Source organism: Dasypus novemcinctus, chromosome 21 (genome assembly GCF_030445035.2).
Source record: "Dasypus novemcinctus isolate mDasNov1 chromosome 21, mDasNov1.1.hap2, whole genome shotgun sequence".
Taxonomy (NCBI): Eukaryota; Metazoa; Chordata; class Mammalia; order Cingulata; family Dasypodidae; genus Dasypus; species Dasypus novemcinctus.
This window is the reverse complement of record NC_080693.1, coordinates 72982710-72994202: the sequence shown is the minus strand read 5'-3', so window position 1 is coordinate 72994202 and position 11493 is coordinate 72982710. Positions and strand designations below refer to the sequence as shown.

The window sequence follows — 11493 nt, the reverse complement described above, 5'->3', positions numbered from 1 at the left end:
ACAAAAACACTTTGACCAAGGTCACTATTTTGAGGCAAAACTAAACCTTAATTTTATGACAATTGGTCAGTTTTTAAACAGCGATCATGTAGTATTAGTTTCATAAGCCTTAAGTGCCAGGACAATTGTGGTTCCCCTTAGGGCTAACAGCATAACACGAACTGACAGGCCAGCTAAAAGGAAAAGATTAGGATGAATGAAACTAGGAGGATAAAAGGTTAAATGCCTCCACATGAAGAACAGGATGTCAAAAACCCGACCTCATGATTCGAGAGAAAAAGGAGTACTAGTGCTGCCTGCTCCTTCTACAGTACTACAATAGCACAGAAAAGAGACCCCCAAAATTCACTGGTTTGTCATTACTATTGGTTATTTTCTCTGACGGCACATTATTACAGAAATGTGTTCTTTAGTACCCAAGAACTATACAGAATGAAGTAGGATTTACCGTTTTATATTTCACTATTCAAAATACTGCACACCTTCATCAAGTGAGACCAGATGACCAGCAAGTGAGTTAACAACATTTCCCCATTGGTTAGATATCAGAACTACCTTTCGAACATATGAAGCAGCATCTTCCTCAGTGTAAACTTCAGCACTGATGGCACCTCGTCGCCTCCGGCCCTTCACCACTGGGTTGGGTGGAGGAGGAGAGATTTCATCCTCCCGCGAGTCAGTACGGATGCTTGCTTTCTGCAGATTCTGAATCTGTTTAGCCTCCTCCTGAAAGAAATGATGGGTTTGTAAAATGAAATTCTTCACCCATGTAAAGCTGGCATTCTCATATACCAATCATAATCCATCCATCTCAGTCAATTCAAGCCTCTTCCTCTATTACCAGTGTGAAAGTTAGGGGGGGACAGGTCATTTCTAAATGGAAAAATGGACAGTAAAGTTTGAAAAGAAACAGTCTCAAATGACTGCACTGTTCTCTCATGATAATAGTACTATACTTTATTAATGAGCTAAAGCCATTAGTATAAGGACACATAATATGCATGGAAAAAATAAGATATTCAGAGTAACAAAACACTGACAACAATTATTTGCAATGCATGTGACTAATAAATTACAAAACAAAATACTGGGAGGCAGACAAGGCTCAACTGAAAGAGCGTCCACCCACCATATAGGAGGTCCAAGGGTTCGATACCCAGGGCCTCCTGGCTCATGTGGTGAGCTGGCTCATGTGCTGAGCTGGCTCATGCGCAGTGTTGCTGTGCACAAGGAGTGCTAGTCCATGCAGGATGCCCCCGCATAAGGGTGCCCTCCACGCAAGGAGTGGCCCCTGCACAAGGAGACCCGCCCCACGTGAAACCGCAGCCCACTGAGAAGTGGTGCCACACACACAGAGAGTTAATGCAGCAAGATGACACGATAAAAAGAGACACCAGTGCCAACTGATGAGAATACAAGCGGACACAGAAGAACACACAGAGAATGGACAAAGAGAGCAGATGGGGGGGGAAATATGATTAATTTTTAATGCTGCTGCAGATAATAAGACACACCCCATGCCCCCACTCCCCCAAAAAAGAATGTTATCTGTAACAATTCATATGCAGAAGTAGCCAAAAGATGTCTAGATTACTGAGCTATTTCATCATTAATTCAATAAGCAACACCTGGATCTGCCATGCCAAGTCCCACACAGGGTAATGGGAACATAAAGACAAACAGGAAAGGGGTGGCAGATGTGGCTCAACTGATAGAGCGCCCATCTACTAGGTCCCGAGTTTGATCCCCAGGGCCTCCTGACCCGTGTGGTAAGCAGGCTCACGCGCAGTGCTGCCACACGCAAGGAGTGCCATGCCATGCTGGGGCGCCCCCATGTAGGTATGCCCCACATGCAAGGTGTGCACCCCACAAGAAGAGCCGCCCCGTGCGAAAAAAAGCATAGCCTGCCTAGGAGTGTCACCGCACACACAGAGAGCTGACAGAGCAAGACTACGCAACAAAAGAGACAGTTTTCCAGTGCCACGGGATAATGCAAGCAGACACAGAAGAATACAGAGAGCAGACAACGGGGGGGAAGGGAGGGAAGGGCAGAAAAATAAATAAACCTTTTTAAAGTTTTTTAAAAAATAGGAAAGGGTCCTAAGCTTTCCACATTCTAGCTAGAGTCCTGAAAATAAACAAATGAAAGACATGATGTGACAGTAACCATGAATTTAAATGAGCTCAGCTCTGACAGTACTACTCTCAGCAGAGCTTAGATGCTTTATTATCAGATCTTACATTTGAAGTTAATAAAAAAAAAAGAATGTACCTGCTTTTAAAAAGCTACTTATTGAACCAATTTAAATAAAAACTGAGACAAATGGACTTAACATAGTTATTTTTCAAACCTAGGGCCTTAAAAAGAAATTCCTCTCAGATCTGCAATGAAGAATGAGTAATAATGGCTAAAGTAAGGGGGGAAACCCATTGTCTACTACTGTTTCATTCACTAAGCCATTCTGCATTATTTTTCTAAACCATCTTTCCAATTCTTAATAAAGTTAACATTTGTCAAATAGCTTAGCATATTTTTTAATACAACAAAAATTTAAGATGCCTTTCTTTTCCTGCAAGGTACTCTGCCCTGCTTTGGGCATCCAAATAAATACAAGAACTAATGCAGCAAGAAAAGTTTAGAAGAGAATCATCAAGTTGTTAGCACTGTTCATTCCTATTAGTAGAATCTTTCCTGATTCTTTATTTTCTTCTTTTTTTGGGAGAGGGCAAAGGTTATCTTTATTTTTCTCATTTATCTTGATTTTCAGATCTTCAATTAAGAAAAAATACAATGTAACAAAATACACTAATTTTTTATATCATATTTAATTACAAAAGCATTTACTTTTTGACCCTGTAATTGTACTTCCAGGAATTTATTCTAAGATATGCATATGTCTGAAATGATATGCATACAAAGGTATTCAATGCAACATGGTTTTTAAGAGTAAAACATTGGAAATCACCGAAATGACAAATTATAGTGCATCCATACAATGGCTCACAGTGCACAGGTCAGAAAAGAATAAGGAAGTTCTTTTGTCTGGAAATGCATAGATAATCTCTGGAATATTGGTTTAAGTAAAGCATCAGGGTAGTTAAGACTTCATTTTTACACCCCTTTGTATCTACAGAAATCTGAATTAAGTGTGAATATGAACCCTATTTTAAAAATACATTTTTTAGAAAACTCATTTCATTTTCATTCTGTAGTTCCAACAAGTAAGGTTTCCCATTCCATATTAACACAAAACTACAAAACTCAAATCTCCCTAAAGCATAAGGGTATAAAGGAAAAGACAAACCCTACCCCCAAAATGTCACTGGTATTTCACAAAAATGTCATGGGATAAAACCCCAAAAACCCCACAAATATCATCTAATTTGGGACTGTACAACCTAACAGAATTCTTTTTTTTAAAAGATTTATTTTTATTTCTTTCTCTCCCCTTCCCCCCGCCCCAGTTGTCGTTCTGTGTGTCCATTCGCTGTGTGTTCTTCTGTGTCCGCTTCTATTCTTGTCAGTGGCACCGGGAATCTGTGTCTCTTTTTGTTGCGTCATCTTGCTGCGTGTGTGCAGCACCACTCCTGGGCAGGCTGAACTTTCTTTCATGCTGGGCAGCTCTCCTTACAGGAGGTGCACTCCTTGCACGTGGGGCTCCCCTATGTAGGGGACACCCCTGCATGGCAGGGTACTCCTTGCGCCCATCAGCACTGTGCGTGGACCAGCTCTACATGGGTCAAGGAGGCCCTGGGTTTGAACCGTGGACCTCTCATGTGGTAGGCGGATGCTCTAACCGTTGAGCAAAGTTCACCTCCCTAACTGAATTTTTAAGACGATTTTGAAGTACCAAAAACATTTTGATTTTAAAATTTTTTTTTCATGGATGCTAGCAAGTCTTTTTGAAACAGTAATCTGAATATAACTTTATCTTGATGACTCAGTGCCACCACCGAGACCATCAACTTCTAATACGTACTATGATAAATTTTTTATCCTTTCTCTTGTTTTCATTCTGTTCTCATTTCCTTCCTCCTTAGCTCTTTCACTAATTAAAACAAAAACAAAAACCCCGGTCTACATAATGGTTAATAGCATAATGGCCTAGAGTATTAGGTTTAAATTCTGTCCCCATCGCTTATTACATTTTCACAATTATTCATTCCCTTCCTGCCCTTACCATTCTTCCCTGTAGGTGAAATAAACCTCCCATGCCCCTGGACTTTGGGCTTCACCATATGACTTGCTTTAGCCATGAAATGTAAGTTGACATGCCATATGATGTTTGCTTCTGCACTCTGGTTCTGTCCTCTTGAGCTTCTGTCCTCTCCCTGCCTTGAGAACACCATGCCTTACATAGCGGCTGCTCCTTCCGCTTCACCCCGCAAACTCCATGTTGTCAAGAAGACAAGAAGGGGCGGCGGACTTGGCCCAGTGGTTAGGGCATCGTCTACCATGTGGGAGGTCCGCGGTTCAAACCCCGGGCCTCCTTGACCCATGTGGAGCTGGCCCATGCGCAGTGCTGATGCATACAAGGAGTGCCCTGCCACGCAGGGGTGTCCCCCACGTAGGGAAGCCCCATGCACAAGGAGTGCACCCCGTAAGGAGAGCCGCCCAGCGCAAAAGAAAGTGCAGCCTGCCCAGGAAGGGCACCGCACACATGGAGAGCTGACACAACAAAAGGAAACAGATTCCCGTGCCGCTGACAACAACAGAAGCGGACAAAGACAACGTAGCAAATAGACACAGAGAACAGACAACGGGGCGGGGCGGAATAAATCTTCAAAATGAAAAAAAAAGACAAGAAGGGATGAGCCCAACATAGCTACACGTAACCAAGAAATAACAATATAAAATCTGGGGGCTGTATGCTGTTCCAGCAAAAGCTGACTACTGCACTGTATGACCACCAGACAAGTTATTTAATTTCTCTGAGCTTTACCTGCTTCCTCTATAAAATGGTGATAATCACCTACCTCACACATTTCAAAGAATGAGCTAATATGTATAAATACTTCACATAGCACCTGACACACACAGACACTCTATGGTCATGGCCATTATAATTCCTCTGCCCTATCACACAAGCTAGGTTCTAATAAATACATGTATTTCACGTATAAAAAAGTCTCAAATTCCAAATGATGATCTGAAGTGCAAAAGCTTTTAAAGAAACAACTGTGAGAGCTTTTTGGTGTATTTCTTACTGAGTAGTTGAGGGTACCAGAAATATGAACCCTAGGTTATGAAGAATTATTAATACCGACTTGGGATGTCACAGCGTATTTTCAGACATACAAACCTGACACCTAATATGTAGAATAATGACATGTTAAAAGCTGAAAATCTAGGGTTACTTGAAAGTCCAGGTAGCTGTGGTCAACCCTGGTTAAAAGAGTGTACACAAGTTCATAAAGACCTTTGAATTACAGAGAAAAGTTTGTTAAACTATGACTTTTAACAGGTGGTAAAGAAGTCAATACACATTAAATCTTAAAAACCCATTTGCAAAGAAACTACTGTAACAATTATATCTCGCTTTCCAGCTTGATTAGTGTTTAAACAGTGCTGTGATTAAGAACAGGCTTTGAAACTAGCACCACTCATTCAACACTACCTATAAAAAGACACATACTTAATGTCTCACCAACTTTATCCCCTCGTTTGATGGTTTCTATTGATGTCCAAAGAGAAGAGGGATCAACTTACAGTGACCCATTTCAAAACAAGATCTCCAGGAATACGCTTTATTTCAAAACAGGGAAGACCCATGGCCTGGCCTTATGGTACTTTCACTAACTCTATGGAAGTTATTTAAACAAGAGGAAGCCAGAATTTCTACCATAATTGCAACACAGAAAGCTATGTTCATGGCAACTGATTACTTTTTTTTAATTATTCTAATCATGGTACTAAACTTCAAATTTAACAAAAAGCTTTAATAAAATAAAAATTAACATCACTGTGCCACCCACTTTTTAAAAATCTTAGTATAGATTCTTTTTCTAATAAGTTCTGCTGATTAAGAAATTGTCCAAGTCAATGGGATTTTATAAATAATAAATCTTTCTTTAAATCAAGATTTAATAAACATATACCTGAAAAATTTCCTGCCATTTGGTTCATAATAATAATTACCATCTCAAAACTTCATTATGTACAAGAATATCTATAAATTTATCCTACTGATTTCAAGAAACGAATCAAACATACAACTCAAACTACTCAAAACATTTAGTGATCCAGGCTTTTTCATTCATAATTTCATGAGGGAAATTAATTGAAGTGTTGTCTTTGATGCAAATTACCATTTTGCTTAGAAAAGCATGCATTATATACTTAGATCACACTCAAATACACACAATGACAATGAACAACAAAGATTATATCCTGGATTACTTTTTTTAATGAGGGTAAAAGTTCTGACCAAAATTATAGAGTAAATTTTTGACAACTGTCAATCATGACATCTCAGCTCTACAGTCAATTCATGTGAAATACACTCTACAGTAAAAGGGATTGCACTAATTCAGAATTTCTTATTTATCTATCACAACTTGGACTCAAATGTTGCATTACACTTGTTTTAAAAGGTGGGATAAGGCTTATTGCTTTGTCAAATAAAAGCATTACCTACTTTCAAGTACCCTAGAAGCTCTCATTTCATGTTAACTGCTGTACTGCTTCCAATCAATTTTATCTGTCAGAGTCAGTTCTATTAATTAAAACAGTTACAAGGAAATGACTGGAATTTTTTTGTTAGCCAAGTAGGCTTAGCCTACAGATTCACTTTCTGGTAAATTCTAATAATTAGGAACTCTAAAACTATTAGAAATGTCTTTTTTTTTTTTTTGCAAATTGTTTCAGACCACTCATTGGTTAGAATACTATTTTCCCCAAAAAATACAAGTCAACATGATTCTATTATATTAAATTTTGCAATTTTCAAGGTCCTTCATCACCTCCCCACATTGTTACCTTCTCCAACCTCTCAAAGTATTCCCTGAGGAATGCCATGGGTCTCTCAGGCCGAGCAGTGCACAACTGCACAATAGAATCCTTGAGCTGCGCCTGAATGTTGTGCTTCTGGACGTAGAGCTCACATTCCCGGAGGCTGCGTTCTTCCTCACTGGCGGCAGTGCTGCCAGACGCCATGGTTTTCTCTACAAAACAAAAACAAAAACACACATACATATGCTTGTGTAAACAACTTACAAAGAGCAAATGCCAATTTGACTTTTGACCTGCCAAATTCACTAGGCAATTGGTTCATAGAGATTTTTTGTTCACTAAATATACATATATAAAAAGGGGAGACTTGGTGACTAGGGAATAAAATATGTACATAAATAGCATTCTTCCAAAAAGAGTTTCATTTGGTCTAAACAGCAAGAGGCAATAACCTCTGCTCCTGAGAGGAAGTATGAGCCACTATCTCCTGTAGAGGCAGGCTGCAGAGGAGTCAGGCCCTAAAGGGAATTTCATTCAGTCCTTCCCTGTAAAAGAAATCATGATGACGTAGGAAGTATGTAAATGGTAAACAGGACAGAGAGTTACAAGGGCACACAAGTCTGCTCTAAGAGAGAGCAAGTAAGCAAAATGAAGAACATCTGACATTCCCTACACGTAATTCCTATCCCGTGGGAGTGTCCTAATGTCACGCAGCAAACCACTGGAGCAAAGGACCTGATCAGCCAACTATCAGAGTAATCAAAATTTTTAAAGACACAAAAGGAACCCTAGAAGAGTTTTTAAAAGCAACCTTTTACTCCAGAATCTTTTACCAGATTCCAGCCATAAATGACAATACACCTGACCTGTGATAAAAGATGGAAAATCCTTAGTAGCAAAAAAAAAAAAAAAAAAAAAACTTTACCAAGTAAATTGTAAAACAGTTAGACAGGAAAATGTCAAAACATTTTCTTCATTTGAAATGTTTGTGTAAGTCTGAAACTTACATAAACATTTAATAAAATACGTTTAATAGATTTTAGAGGGTTTGCACTACCTTGATGTAAAATAAATAGGGATATAATAATGAGAAGCTTACCATGGCATTAAAAGCTTAGTAATTTAACAGCAGGATCATAAACAGTTGTCCTTCCAACTCCTAGTTACTAAGCAGTTAAGATTAGAAGATGTTCCCCTCCATTCTACAACTGAATTCAATACTAATCGAACTTTTCCATTTATAAAGCACACACAAGTGATATGCAACTGTAAATATAAAAAGAGAAATACCACAGTAAGAGCTATTCTAAAATGGCATGCTGTTACTCATTTTGTTTTGACAACTTTCATGATAAAGGTCAATAACAAGTAGATTAACAGACCATGAGAAAGTTTGTGGCTCCAAGACAAGCACATGAATAAGAGGCCATGGAAAAAGAATTATGCTGCTACTTCAGAAATAAACACTCAAAAACAAACAAAAAAACAAAGAAAAAAAAACTTTTATTTATTTTAGGGTAGATTTGTACCAGCCACTTTTCCAGATCAAGCATATGAACTGAGAATCCACTTCAGTAGCTTTTCTGTATTTCAAATAACACAGAAGGCCACCAAGAACAATGATACATCTGACCTTTTATGCTTCAAAGCATTTATATTTCAGAAATATATCAATACCTCTATTCAACTGATCAGAGAAATCATTCAAAGATCAGGTCTCTAGTTGGTGGACATGAGAGAAGTGAGTCCAAGAGGCAAAACTGTTTCTTTTTGTTTGAAACAAAATTAGGTATTAAAAAGACCACACTGGTAATAAAGCAGGATGTGAACAAAAATGCGCCAAGATTAATGCGGTCACCATGTGAAAGCCTGAATGCCCAAATTTCAAGGTCTTAATATTTTTAACCGAATATACCTATATTAACTCTGTATTTATACTTATTCTTAAGACCCCCAACAACTTAGCTACCCCCCAATTTTTTAACTACTCTAAAACTTACGCTGTGAGTCTACTCATAAGAACACATTCAACTCTTTCTTCTGGCCAAGTCAGTAGAGATAAAATCCAGTTTCAAAAGGATTACATGCCAGGAAATATTCAAAAGACTTTGAGAAACTGTTCCTGACTCAGACCCCACTACCTCAGACACTTCTTTGGGTTCATCTTGAGCAAGCGTTAGATTTCCTTCCTCTGCTGAAAAGCTCGTACCCCGTGTGGCACCACATATGCACTGAGCTGGAAGGGTTAATAGTTATCGCGTATTTTCGAGACGAAGGACAGGGACTTGCCCTTCACTTCACTTAGGCCATGATCGCGACCACAAAATGCAGAAGGGAGGCCCACCTCTCATCCTACTCTAGTCGGAGCGTCGAGGAAGCCCCAGGCGGGGAATCGGGAAAGGGAGGGAGATGGGAGGAGAACAAAAGGAAATTCACAAGACTTATGATCATTTCATTATGGAGGGAGAGGGGGGGGATAATCCTGGGAGAGAAAGAGCAATTGCTAGAAAAAACTGGAAAAAGACGGAGAGAGAAAGAGAACTGCCGGGTCTCAACAGCAGTCAGAATCGGAGAGGGTGACGACGATGGCGGATTCCGGTAAAATCGAGTTGCTGTCCTTCAGGAAATGGGGGAAAAGCAAGCGAGGAGGCCGCGACGCGCGGGGGCGGAGGCGACTGGAGCGCCCGGGGCCGAGGAAGGCCGTGGATGGCGGGGGCCGCGGGGCCGGGCCGCGGCGAGGGTAGGACGCGCGGGCGGGGGAGGGGGGCGCCGGGGACCCAGCCCTGAAACCGACGCCCGACAGTGGGAGGCCTTGGGGGTGGGGGGGGGGGGAAATGCAGAAACCGAGCCGGGGGCGCGGCCCGGGGAGCAGGGCCTCCGGGGAGGTGCCTGCCGCGCCCGGGGAGGGGCAGGGGGTGCGGCCGTGCCCCTGCAGGTCGCTCTCGGTGACGCCATCTTGGATTGGTCCAGCGCCTCCAAACGGGCGGCGGGACGACGAAGCGCGCTGCGCCGGGGCTCCCGGCCGAGTACACTCACCTGGGGACGGGCGGCCGCGGGGACCGAGCTGTGGGTACGAGGCCGCGGCGCGCCGAGCTTCCTCAACGCTTCCCTCCCAGCCCGGCTCGGCTCAGCTATAGCGGCTCGGCTGCAGCGCCACCGCTGCAGCGCCACCGGAAACGACAGGGCCACAGCCAATCAGCGCTCGACCGATGACGTCAATGCGCCTCTCTCTGGCCAGAGCCGTCGCCTTGGCAACCTTAAAGGTGCAGCTGCCCCGTTTCTTCCCCCACCCCTCCTGGAAAACTCTCGCCCCTCCAGGCTCGACAATCGTTCTCCCGCTGCTGCACTTCTTTTCATCTCTTATCTGCAGCCCTTTCCTCAATCCTTCCTCTTTCCCTATCCCCGCTCTCTCTAGCCCAGTTTCCCCCTCCTTCCTGTTCACCTGCCCTTCCTTACCTGGCCCTCCCGGGAAGTCTCAGGTCGCCTTTCTTCTATCTTCTGCAACTCGCCCGCTCTCCGCGCGGCCTTCCCGAGCCCCCTCTCCTCCGCTCCTCTCTCCTCGCCTCTCTCCCTCCGGCCTCCCTCGACGCCTCTGCCTTTTTCTCCCTTCAACCCCCGGCCGACCCACGTGGGGCGTCTCGGGTGACAGATGGGCGAGTCGGCCGGGCGGCCCCTGCGAGGGGAGGACGCGGGGCCGGGGGCGGGGAGATTCCTGCCGTTCGCAGGCGCCGGAGGAGGCGGCGGCCCGGGCGGATCTGCAGCAGCTGCGCAGCGCGGGCCGGGCGCGGGCGGATGCCTGGGATGCGCACGCCGGCCCGTGCATCCTGGGCCTGGCCAGTGCCAACAGGGCTCCGGGGCGCTGCCTGCCATCCGGCCCAGGAAATCCGAGCCCTGCCAAGTCGGCCGAGCCGTCCGGGCTGCTGTCCCCTCCGGGGGTGCTGTCGTCAGCGGAGGCCACACAATGCCTATAGACACAAGGCACGGGAAAGGACTTTGTCACAGTCCAAGGGCCCTTCTCGAATCTGAAATGCCCCCCATTATCGCACCCGATCCCACACGGTGAGAAAAAAGAGCTGTGCAGACTGTCGCCGTCGCTCTCTGAGCCCACAAGAAATCTCTGCTGCCCGCAAAAACGGCACCGATCGGTGGGAATTCAGGCAAAAGTGACTACTCCTTCAGCCATTTCTTTCCATCAGAATATCTGCCCATGGTGGAAGAAAATGGGTGCAGGAGGCCGGTTTAGACATAGTAAGTGGCTAGCACGAATGAAGAAGGCACTTCCAGGAAACGTATCGAAATGTGTGCTGGAGGTCTGTGGTACTCCAGGGCTATATGTGTAAAGTGGACAACGGATTTAACACTTCATTTCTTAAAAAGACGTAAAATGTCAGTAATTTTTCTATTGGTTACAGGTTATTTTGATGTTTTGGATATATTAGGTAAAATACCATTAAGATTAATTTCACCTTGGTTGTTTATTTTTGTGACTGGTGTTATATTTCCCTCAGCTAGCACTGTCCTCGGAGACCACCTGCTCCCCT

At 43.4% G+C, this 11493-nt stretch overlaps 1 long non-coding RNA gene across 1 annotated transcript; it reads right to left on the bottom strand.

The window, feature by feature from the left end:
* Positions 1 to 555: 555 nt before the first annotated feature.
* LOC131275084 (uncharacterized) lies at positions 556 to 10769 on the bottom strand. Its single transcript, XR_011646930.1, has 3 exons — positions 10409 to 10769; positions 6980 to 7164; positions 556 to 726 (listed from the first exon to the last, which is right to left on the bottom strand). It is a non-coding gene; the product is annotated as an uncharacterized lncRNA (long non-coding RNA).
* Between the last annotated feature and the right edge of the window lie 724 nt (positions 10770 to 11493).